At 42.3% G+C, this 10,228-nt stretch overlaps 1 long non-coding RNA gene across 1 annotated transcript; it reads right to left on the bottom strand.

Annotated features, from left to right (window-relative positions):
• Positions 1–5,636: 5,636 nt before the first annotated feature.
• LOC122923019 lies at positions 5,637–10,026 on the bottom strand. The gene is made up of 3 exons (XR_006387224.1): positions 9,980–10,026; positions 6,837–6,877; positions 5,637–5,698 (listed from the first exon to the last, which is right to left on the bottom strand). It is a non-coding gene; the product is annotated as an uncharacterized LOC122923019 (long non-coding RNA).
• Positions 10,027–10,228: the final 202 nt, after the last annotated feature.

Genomic DNA, 10,228 nt, shown 5'->3' with positions numbered 1-10,228 from the left:
CCTGCTAAATCATTAAACATATAGATAATAACTAATCCCGTATAATAGAAAATAAAAAACATAGTAACCAGAATCTTAAAGGGGTTTTTCGAGAGTTTGATGTTGATCATTTTACCATCTAATGATCCATAATAGAAATAGGCAGACAGAGAGATAGATAGACAGATAGTTAGATATATTGATGGATATTAGATCGATAAATAGAGATACCTCAGAGATGTAAAACTGTGAGAGCTGGGATGTTGCTTTTGGGGGAATCTGAAATAAAATTAGCGGTGAGTGTAATCCATAAGAATATAAAAGTTTTATATCGGATCTTCTTCTCCCTTTAATAACACAGACACATACGGGGGTCTGGTTAATCCCTTGAGCCCCTTCTTAGAAGATAATTCTTATCAGTTATAAAGTGGTTTTCACTATGACCGGCATTTCATGGTCTGCTAATTCTATAAGGAATCATTTCTTACATTATATTTGTGAAATTTCAGTTTAGTAAAAAAAAAAAAGTGGAAGCAGATTCTTATAGTCTGTTCTTGGAGGATATGAAATCTATAGAACACTTCGGGTGGGAACATTACTTGGAAGAAGAGAGTTGTGGGGCTACCATCTAAGAACATAAGTAGGGTTTTTCTTCAGTTAGTAGGATCACTTATTCTATTAGTAAGGCCACGTTCACAGTTACGTGAATCTGATAGCCTGATCCATCTGACGATCAGGCTACCGGAGCTCACAGTATCTGGCATTGTCGGAAACGACTGTATACTGCCAGATGCCCGAGATTTTGTCTGGTCGATTCATGCATATATGCTGGAAAGCGTCCAAATCTCTGCTGGATCCCATTATAGTCAATGAAGATCCAGTGATACACAGTCATATCCGGCAATGCCCGGTTTGGTGAGCTCCGGTAGCTTCATACTCAGCCGGTTGAGGCTACCGGATTCCAAACTCAACTGGGAATGGGGCCTAATATTCTTATTTCAAACAGAATAAAGATAACAAAATCTATAACACTATATACATAAGGGTAATTTCCACTTGCGTTAAACTTTCCGGTAGAGTTCTGTCCTAGGGGCCCAATTGTAACGGGGTGCCGAAGGCGCACTCAAGTCTCCCATCAGCCCACGAACCTGCTGCTTAGCTTTGGGAGCGAGGATCTGTGTTTGACCTCGTTCCCAGGGCGGCGTTGCTAGCTGGGAGGTTCCCTGCTCCTAGGTCTGCCTTGAGCGCCGAGCTGATCACTCGGTGCTCAACTGGTCGATCTGTCGGTCATGTGAAGCTGTCCACGTCACATGTCCACTCACTCCCCACTATAAATACAGGCAGCCTTCTGGCCACAGGTTGCCTGTTAATTTCTAGGTTCCTGGCTATTTGTTGGACTACTGAATACTCACCTGATCCTGTTCCCTGACGATCCTTTGCCTGCTACTCCTGTACTGCGCATTCGTCCTGGTATTGTGACCTCGAACTCCTCTGTTACTTCTCTACTCTCCTGATCTTTGACCCCGGCTTCTCCTGACCATTCTTTGCTTAACCCTTTGTACTGCGTAGCTCTCTTGGTTCTGACCCGGTCCGTTCACGTTCCGTATTTTGTCTTGTCTGTCTTCCCTGCACATATCCTAAGTAAGGGACTTTCATCCAGTTGTCCCCTGTCATCAGGACTTGTGAGGCAAGTAGGCAGGGCCAGGGGTAAGGGTGGAGCGCAGTGGTCACTATCCTTCCCCCTGTGTGCGTGTGGGCGTGACCGTTACACCAATACTGGAAAAAAAAAACTGATCACTTTTGTCCCAATGCATGCTGAATGGAAAGCAATCCGTTCAGTATGCATCAGGATGTCTTCAGTTCAGTTACTTAGAGTATTTGGACGGAGAAAATACCGCAGCATGCTGAGGTATTTTCTCCGGCCAAAATTCCGGTTCACTTGCCTGAATGCCCGTCATTAATTCCATTGAAATGTATTAATGCCAGATCCAGTATCAAGTGTTCCAGTAAAACGGATCTGTTTTCCAGGTCAGCGCGTGAGTAGACCTTTAAAAATTTGAAAAATAATAAACATCGGATCCGTTTTTCCAGAAGACACCGGATCCCGTATTGCAATGCATTTGTCCGATTGACCAGGATCATGATCAGTCTGCAAATGACATGCGTCTGCGCACAGTTTTCCTGATCAGGTAACTGAACTACCTGCCGGAATCAAACAACGCAAGTGTGAAAGTACCCTAACAAGTAAAAAGACACAATAAATCTAACCTCCACTCTACATTCAAACCAGTGTCCTGGCAGCTCTGGGAATTGTGTCAAATCTGTGAAGACAAGATGAAAGAATATGATATAAAAATGACCATTTCTGAGTATGGTGTCAGTATTAGTAAGTGAAGGATAAAGAAGAAACGTAAATGACTTATGTGGAACACAACGTGTATGAGATTAGAAAATCATGGCTGCTTCTTCCAGACACAGTACAGTAGGTAACTATAACATTTATAGAAGTCTTCACAACTGAATATCTATAGAAAATACCTCAGCATAATTGTGGATGCTGGTCTCACTTTTTGAGGACATCGGAGTTGAAGACCTCGTCATATCGTCCTATAGTGAAGACAGAGGAGAAGAGGCAAAAATCTGAAAACACTCCTGTAATTTGTCACATGTGACACATGAACATTACAGAGAGCTGGTGTAGAAGAGATGTTATAGAGAGGGCAGTACATACAATACCGGGATCCTGCTAAATCGTTAAACATATAGATAATAACTAATCCCGTATTATAGAAAATACCTCAGCATAATTGTGGATGCTGGTCTCACTTTTTGAGGACATCGGAGTTGAAGACCTCGTCATATCGTCCTATAGTGAACACAGAGGAGAAGAGGCAAAAATCAGAAAACACTCCTGTAATTTGTCACATGTGACACATGAACATTACAGAGAGCTGGTGTAGAAGAGATGTTATAGAGAGGGCAGTACATACAATACCAGGATCCTGCTAAATCGTTAAACATATAGATAATAACTAATCCCGTATTATAGAAAATAAAAAGCATAGTAACCAGAATCTTAAAGGGGTTTTTCGAGAGTTTGATATTGATCATTTTACCATCTAATGATCCATAGATAGAAATAGGACGAATGGATAATCTAGCAGGAACATTGCTGCATGTCCCGGCCAACATTTCGCCATAATACTCAAATTCAACTTTTTCCCATATTAATAATAGATTCTGATAAGAGGTCTCTTGTTTATGACTGTTTCCATATATATCTCCCATAATCTATAACAGAGAGAGGCCAAGTACAAGCACCGCCGCCTCTCAACCTGGAAAGAGGGACTAGAAAAACCATTTAGATAAGAATTAATTCCATATGTTTATTTTAAAGAACCGTTGCATTCATCTCATTCCTAGGCCACAATGTAAGTGTAGTACCGCAGAGGGGGCACTACCATTCCTACACCTAGCTACTGTCTCTAATGGCTAGCAAAGAATCCGCCGAACATTTGAACATATGCAATGTTCGCGGGCGCCATATTCTTTTGCATTGCACCGAACTTTGACCCATGACACATCCATCAGATAGGACAGGACAGCCAATTGAGACTAATTTACCTCCAGCCACATAATGACAAGTTCTTTTCTGTGAGGTGAATGCCTAATTGTTGGGGACCGTTCTCCCGTGGCCAAAAATAAAAAATTTCTATGCTCCAGCAGGGCACATTTTTGAGAGTTTCCCTTTAATACGCATAAAAATGGCCCCTAATTAAAATACATATTTTTGGGGGAAATTGTTGCCAATGATCCCCCTCTGGTATATCACTGTACATGTTGTGGGACTATTTGTGTACTTCTAGTAAGTGTTTTCTGGCTACAAATATGACCTGAAGGTTTTTCAGGTTCGCCTGCCATTAAAGTGAATGTCCCGGCCGTTGTTCGTCCATCACTAGCAGAGAGTACCTTTGGACAGAATGAAACTTACCATCCCATTCTTCCTCCTTTTAGGCAGAAGTGAGCTAGTCCTGTTTCCTACCAAGGGAGGAGTTGCAGGAAGCTGTGGGGAGTTGAATTGAGAGTCCAAGGAACCAGACATGAAGCAGTGAGCGGAACGTTGTTCCCTCCTGCAGCATAAGTCTTCTAGGAGGAGCAGATTTTGGTAAGCTCCTTGACTCCTTGCAGTTCAAAAACAGTATAATGAGGGGGTCAACAGCCAAAAGGCACCCCACTTAACGGTACCAGAACCTCTACAAAGTCCAGTAACTAGAGACATAAAGCAAAGTATACAAGTTTACCTGCTATTTTACCCTTAGCCTGCTGGAGCCAAGAGAAAGATCGAGTATTGTCTGGAGGACACAAGTTTATTGCACGTTTATTCAAGTAACAACCGTTGAAGTTTACCAAGTCTGGACTCTACTTATTCCACCAACTACAACTCCTTTGTTGCTACGGAGCCTAACTCCAAGGACCGACAGTATTCAGGTAGGAGCACCGTGACACAAACTATAAAGGCCACAGCACCACTCTCCATTTCTAAACACTGGGACCCAATCGGCCCTTGGGCGCTGCATTTAGCAAATGTATTGAATATCAAACATGAAAATGAGAGCAAAGAAAGACAGAATAGTCTAAGGCAGACAGATAGATGATAGATAGATCGGTAGATAATTAGATCTAATATCTATTAATATATCAATAAATAGAAATACCTCAGAGTCATAAAAGTGTGAGAGCTGAGATGTTACTTTAGGGGAACCTGAAATAAAATTAGCGGTGAGTGTAATCCATAAGTATAAAAGTTTTACATCAGATATTCTTCTCCATCCTTTAATAACACAGACACATACGGGGGTCTGGTAAATCCCTTGAGCCCCTTCTTAGAAGATAATTCTTATCAGTTATAAAGTGGTGTTCACTATGACCGGCATTTCATGTTCTGCTAATTCTATAGGGAATTATTTCTTACATTTTTAATTGTGAAATTTCAGTTGGAGTTTAGTAAAATAGAAGCAGATTCTTATCGTCTGTTCTTGGAGCACATGAAATCTATCCACACATCTATAGGACCCTTCAGGTGGGGACATTACTTGCAGAAGAGTTGTGGGGCTACCATCTAAGAACATAAGTAGGGTTTTTCCTCAGTTAGTAGGATCACCTATTCTATTAGTAAGGCCCCATTCACAGTTAGGTTTGGAATCTGGTAGTCTGATCCATCTAAGGATCAGGCTAATGGAGCTCACAGTATCGGGCATTGTCGGATACGACCATCTACCACCGGATGCCCGTGATTTTGTCTGGACGAGACATGGCATAGATGCCGGAAAGCATCCGGATCTCTGCTGGAGTAAAATGGAAGACAAAATAAATCTAACCTCTACTCGATATTCAAACCATTGTCCTGGTAGTTCAGGGAATTCTGTCATAATCTGTGAAGACAAGATGAAAGAATATTATATAAAAATGACCATTTCTGAGTATGGTGTCAGTATTAGTAACGGAAGGATAAAGAAGAAACGTAAATGACTTATGTGGGATACAACGTGTATGAGATTAGAAAATCATGGCTGCTTCTTCCAGACACAGAACAGTAGGTAACTATAACATTTTATAGAAGTCTTCACAACTGAATATCTATAGAAAATACCTCAGCATAATTGTGGATGCTGGTCTCACTTGTTGAGGACATCGGAGGTGAAGACCTCGTCATATCGTCCTATAGTGAAGACAGAGGAGAAGAGGTAAAAATCAGAAAACACTCCTGTAATTTGTCCCATGTGACACATGAACATTAGAGAGGGCTGGTGTAGAAGAGATGTTATAGAGAGGGCAGTACATACAATACCGGATCCTGCTAAATCATTATACATATAGATAATAACTAATCCCGTATTATAGAAAATAAAAAACATAGTAACCAGGATCTTAAAGTTTTTTTTTCGAGAGTTTGATTTTGATCATTTTACCATCTAATGATCCATAGATAGAAATCGGACGAATGGATAATCTAGCAGGAACATTGCTGCATGTCCCGGCCAACATGTCACCATAATACCTCATTAACTAATCCCTTACTATAGTAAATAATGAAAAACTTCCTAACCAGAATCTTAAAGCGGTTTCTCGAGAGTTCGATATTGATGGCCTATCCGACAGGACATTAACATCTGATTGGTGAGGGTCCATCTCCCAGCACCTCCGTCGGTCAACTGTTTGAAGTGGCCGCTGCGCTATATTGAGTGCTGCCGCCTCCTTACAGCGTACCAAGCACAGCGCCGCACGTTGTATAGTGGCTGCGCTTTGAAGCCATTCCCCTGACGAAGCCATTGGGCGAAACGCAGTGGATAAGTGAGAGACACTGGTGTTGCAGAGATGTATTAGATAAGCAATTGGTATATTATTGTTCTATATATGCGAGTCACTGCTTTAGGCTTTTCCGCCTCTGTTACCGCTTTGATCGCATCGGTTGACTGTATATAACTTATGAAGGTATCTACATGCTATTTTAAACTTTGATCCTATGAAATGTAGTAAGGTATTGACATGCCATTATTCTATGCTGGTCTATGTATACATCTAATGTCTCATCGCTAGCCTCACTCCAGTGGTCCCTCTTATGCAGGTCACCTTGCAATGTGGACCTCTATGTATGTTTTTTAGCCTTTTATTAGTATGACATTAAATAAGGATTTTTTGATACTTTATGATCGTTTGGACTCTGAATGATCTGGGCATACATGTGTTTTTGTAGGTATTGTATGGTTACGGTATATACCAGAGATGTGCGGATTATACACAGACACGGTATATAAGCCACTAGTACATAGACAGAAGGCTAAGATAAAGCAGTTTACCTCAGTGGAAAAATTCAGACTTCTTAAAGTCTTCATAATAACTAAGAAAATAAAGAATTATTCATATATTATAAAGTATTCAAACAGTGAACTAAACAAAACAAGACGCCATATGCAAAACTAAAAAAGTCTAAAACAAAGGAAGAAGCAAATATTTCCCGACCATCATCCAGCAGCAATAATCTGCCCTCTGGTTCAGCTGCAGTTAGGCTACTTTCACACTCGCGTTTGGTGCGGATCAGTCATGGATCTGCACAGACGGATCCGTTCAGATAATACAAACGTCTGCATCCGTTCAGAACGGATCCGTTTGCATTATCTTTAATTAACATAGCCAAGACGGATCTGTCTTGAATACCATTGAAAGTCAATAGAGGACGGATCCGTTTTCTATTGTGCCAGATTGTGTCATAGAAAACGGATCCGTCCCCATTGACTTACATTGTGTGTCAGGACTGATCCGTTTGGCTCAGTTTCATCAGATGGACAGCAGAATGGAGACTGAACGGAGGCAAACTGATGAATTCTGAGCGGATCCTTTTCCATTCAGAATGCATTAGGGCAAAACTGATCCGTTTTGGGCCGCTGGTGAGAGCCCTGAACGGATCTCACAAACGGAACGCCAAAACACCAGTGTGAAAGTAGCCTTACAGGCAGCAATCCTCCCTGTGTATGGGGGTGAGCAATCATTACCACCATCGCTCATCCCCATACAGATTCATTATCTGTCGGTGGCAGATCCCTGGTCACACACAGAGCTGTGCTGCTGACAGACGCTGATGACTTGTGTGGCATAAATGTGGCATCGCTCAATCGGCAGCATTTTTACAAAACACATTTAGCACACACTCCCGATAACTGGTCTGACAATCTGTCCCTGTAAATGGCCATAACTGTGGTAAATGACCGACCAGATGACATCATCAGAAATGGTGGAAGCAGCAATCTATAGGAGATGCAGCTTCAGCTATAACTACCCATTACAATGTGGACGCCGATCACCAGCACGTGGAAATGTGGCCCCTTTATTGACCCCATCTGTGATTGAAATTCACAGAAAATGAAAATGAATGACTTCTATACGTTCCTTTGTCACTGGACTCATTGCCCCCAATAAACGTTTCCATCTGTGACTGACCTATAGATAGAACCATATATACCCATGTGTTTGACCTCCTGTGTTTTATTTGAGGTCATCATGTGAATATTGTGAAATACAGCATTGAATCGTTCAGGAGGACTTAGACCACCACACACAGTGCTCCCCGGATTTTTAGTCCCCAGATGTCATGGTCACCGCATCTGAGGGTTAATTTCCTGCGTTCGATCTTATCACCGATCGCAGACATTAGCCCTTGGTGTCTGCTGTAGAAAACAGAAGTCCCCCAGTGCCTATGCGCCTGCTCGGCTCACTTGGGAAGGGGTTAAACACCTGTCTGCAGGATCAACCCTATCAAACAGGCATACTGCCTGGAAGTGTTACTCCTGTTGATTAAAACGATATCTTAAAACCTGCTGCTCCGGTCCAGAGATCTGGTCGTTTTGAATCAATATGCAAATTAGGACTTCAGTGCACCGAGGGGCAGACCCTAGGCCCTTGTTCTCTGGCCTGGCCCTGTAAGGCCCACAAAAACATTGTTGACTCTATTATCACCGCTTGCCCCGTGCACTTCACTAGGTTTTCCTGCTGATGAAATGCTTACTGCCAGTGTGTTAGTACCATCAATGGAGGCAGACCACACAGTCCCTATGGGGACCCTGAGGTCAGTGGGCCAGGCTGGGCTGAATGGCAATGACGGTTTTCTGACCTAAATTCACCCCATGGCATTGACACAGTAACACTAGACCAGCAGCTGCCGGATCAGGAGAACATATTGTACGCTCCTGCCCCTGGGCATCCTGTCCCTGTCCTCCTCCAGATGCTTCCTCCAGGGAATGGAGTAAGGAGAGGCTGAAGAGGAGGAAAGCTTAGCACATCGGGGGTCATTTACAATGGTCCTTATGCCAGAAGCTAGTTTAAAAAAATGGGCAAACTGTGGGTTTGCCATTGTTTAAACGCCATTGCGACTAAATGTAGTGACGGTTGGCATGGTGAGAACAGGGCCACCCGCCCTGGTAGATTTATCATTTATGCCAGTTTTCCAATGAGAATATAGAGGCTAGTTACAATGATTGTACTTTGGGGGAACGGAGACCAATTCTGAGTTTTGCTATAGGGCCCTATTATTTCAAGGACACCTCTACTTACTGTGCATGTCTGGATTATACCTGGATTGATCCTGCTGACTGCTCCTCTTTCAGGTCTAGTTCACACATCAGAGTCTACATTCAGCTTTACAATGTTTTATTTTATTTTAATGAAAATGGTGAACTCCAACTTCCATTGCCACATTATTGACCAACACAGTTTCGAGGAGGAATTAATTAGAGAAATCTGTATCTACAATGAGGAAATATGTCACAAGCTCCACTGGTCCAGTTTGGACTTGGCAGTTTATAAGACATTTCCCTGAATCACAGCCCAACTGCTGATAATCCGGATGAAGAGAAGTCCTCCCGCGTACAGCTGTGGTGAGGTATCGGTGTGATTAGAAACGGTATCACTTGTGTCCAGAGTCAATCTGGCCATATATAAGACTCAGAGAGAGTATACACCTCGTATAGTGACCTACAGAGTTATACCTAATGACATTATAGCGGATAAATGCTGCGCCTTACCTGTCAGTCAGACAGTAACGTCCTGGTCCAGATGTTATTTCCAGAAAGCAAAGAAATAGCCAAAAAATAGCGAGCGATAGGATACACACCGATCAACTATCTAGCGCAAAATGGGAATAAATCATCTATGGGAACTTTAGGACTAGAACTCTGTTGTGACATCATCCTCAGAAGCAGCTGCAATTGTTACATCACCATTAACCACTTAGTGACCAGACTGTTACAGACCAAGCAATCTTTTTTTTTCTTTCAAGAACTATAACTTTATTATTTTTCTGTTGATGTAGCCATATGGGGGCTTGCATTTTGCAGGACAAGTTCTAGTTTTTAATGTTATCATTTTGCGGTTACACATAACTTACTGATTAACTTTTATTAAAGGGAACCTGTCACCTCCAAAAGTGATATAAAACTGCCAGCATTACCTTATAGCAGCCCCCAGTCTGTTATTGATCATGTGTGTGAGCCAGAGGTTCGATAATCTATACTTAAAAACACTTTTTTAATCTCCATGAGCGCTCTGTTTCCTGTGAGCTTGAAGTCAAGTAAAGCCCGCCTCTTACCCGTCCCCTCTTGACTTTGATTTATATATTTTCTATTCCTTCGGATCGCGCAAGTCTGGCGCCTGAGCGGTGCGCCCATTGTGACTGCACGATCCCGCCTCCGGCTCCCGC

This window comes from Bufo gargarizans, unplaced genomic scaffold (genome assembly GCF_014858855.1).
Source record: "Bufo gargarizans isolate SCDJY-AF-19 unplaced genomic scaffold, ASM1485885v1 original_scaffold_1160_pilon, whole genome shotgun sequence".
Taxonomy (NCBI): Eukaryota; Metazoa; Chordata; class Amphibia; order Anura; family Bufonidae; genus Bufo; species Bufo gargarizans.
The sequence above is the reverse complement of the archived record's forward strand: the minus strand, read 5'-3'. Positions and strand labels throughout refer to the sequence as shown.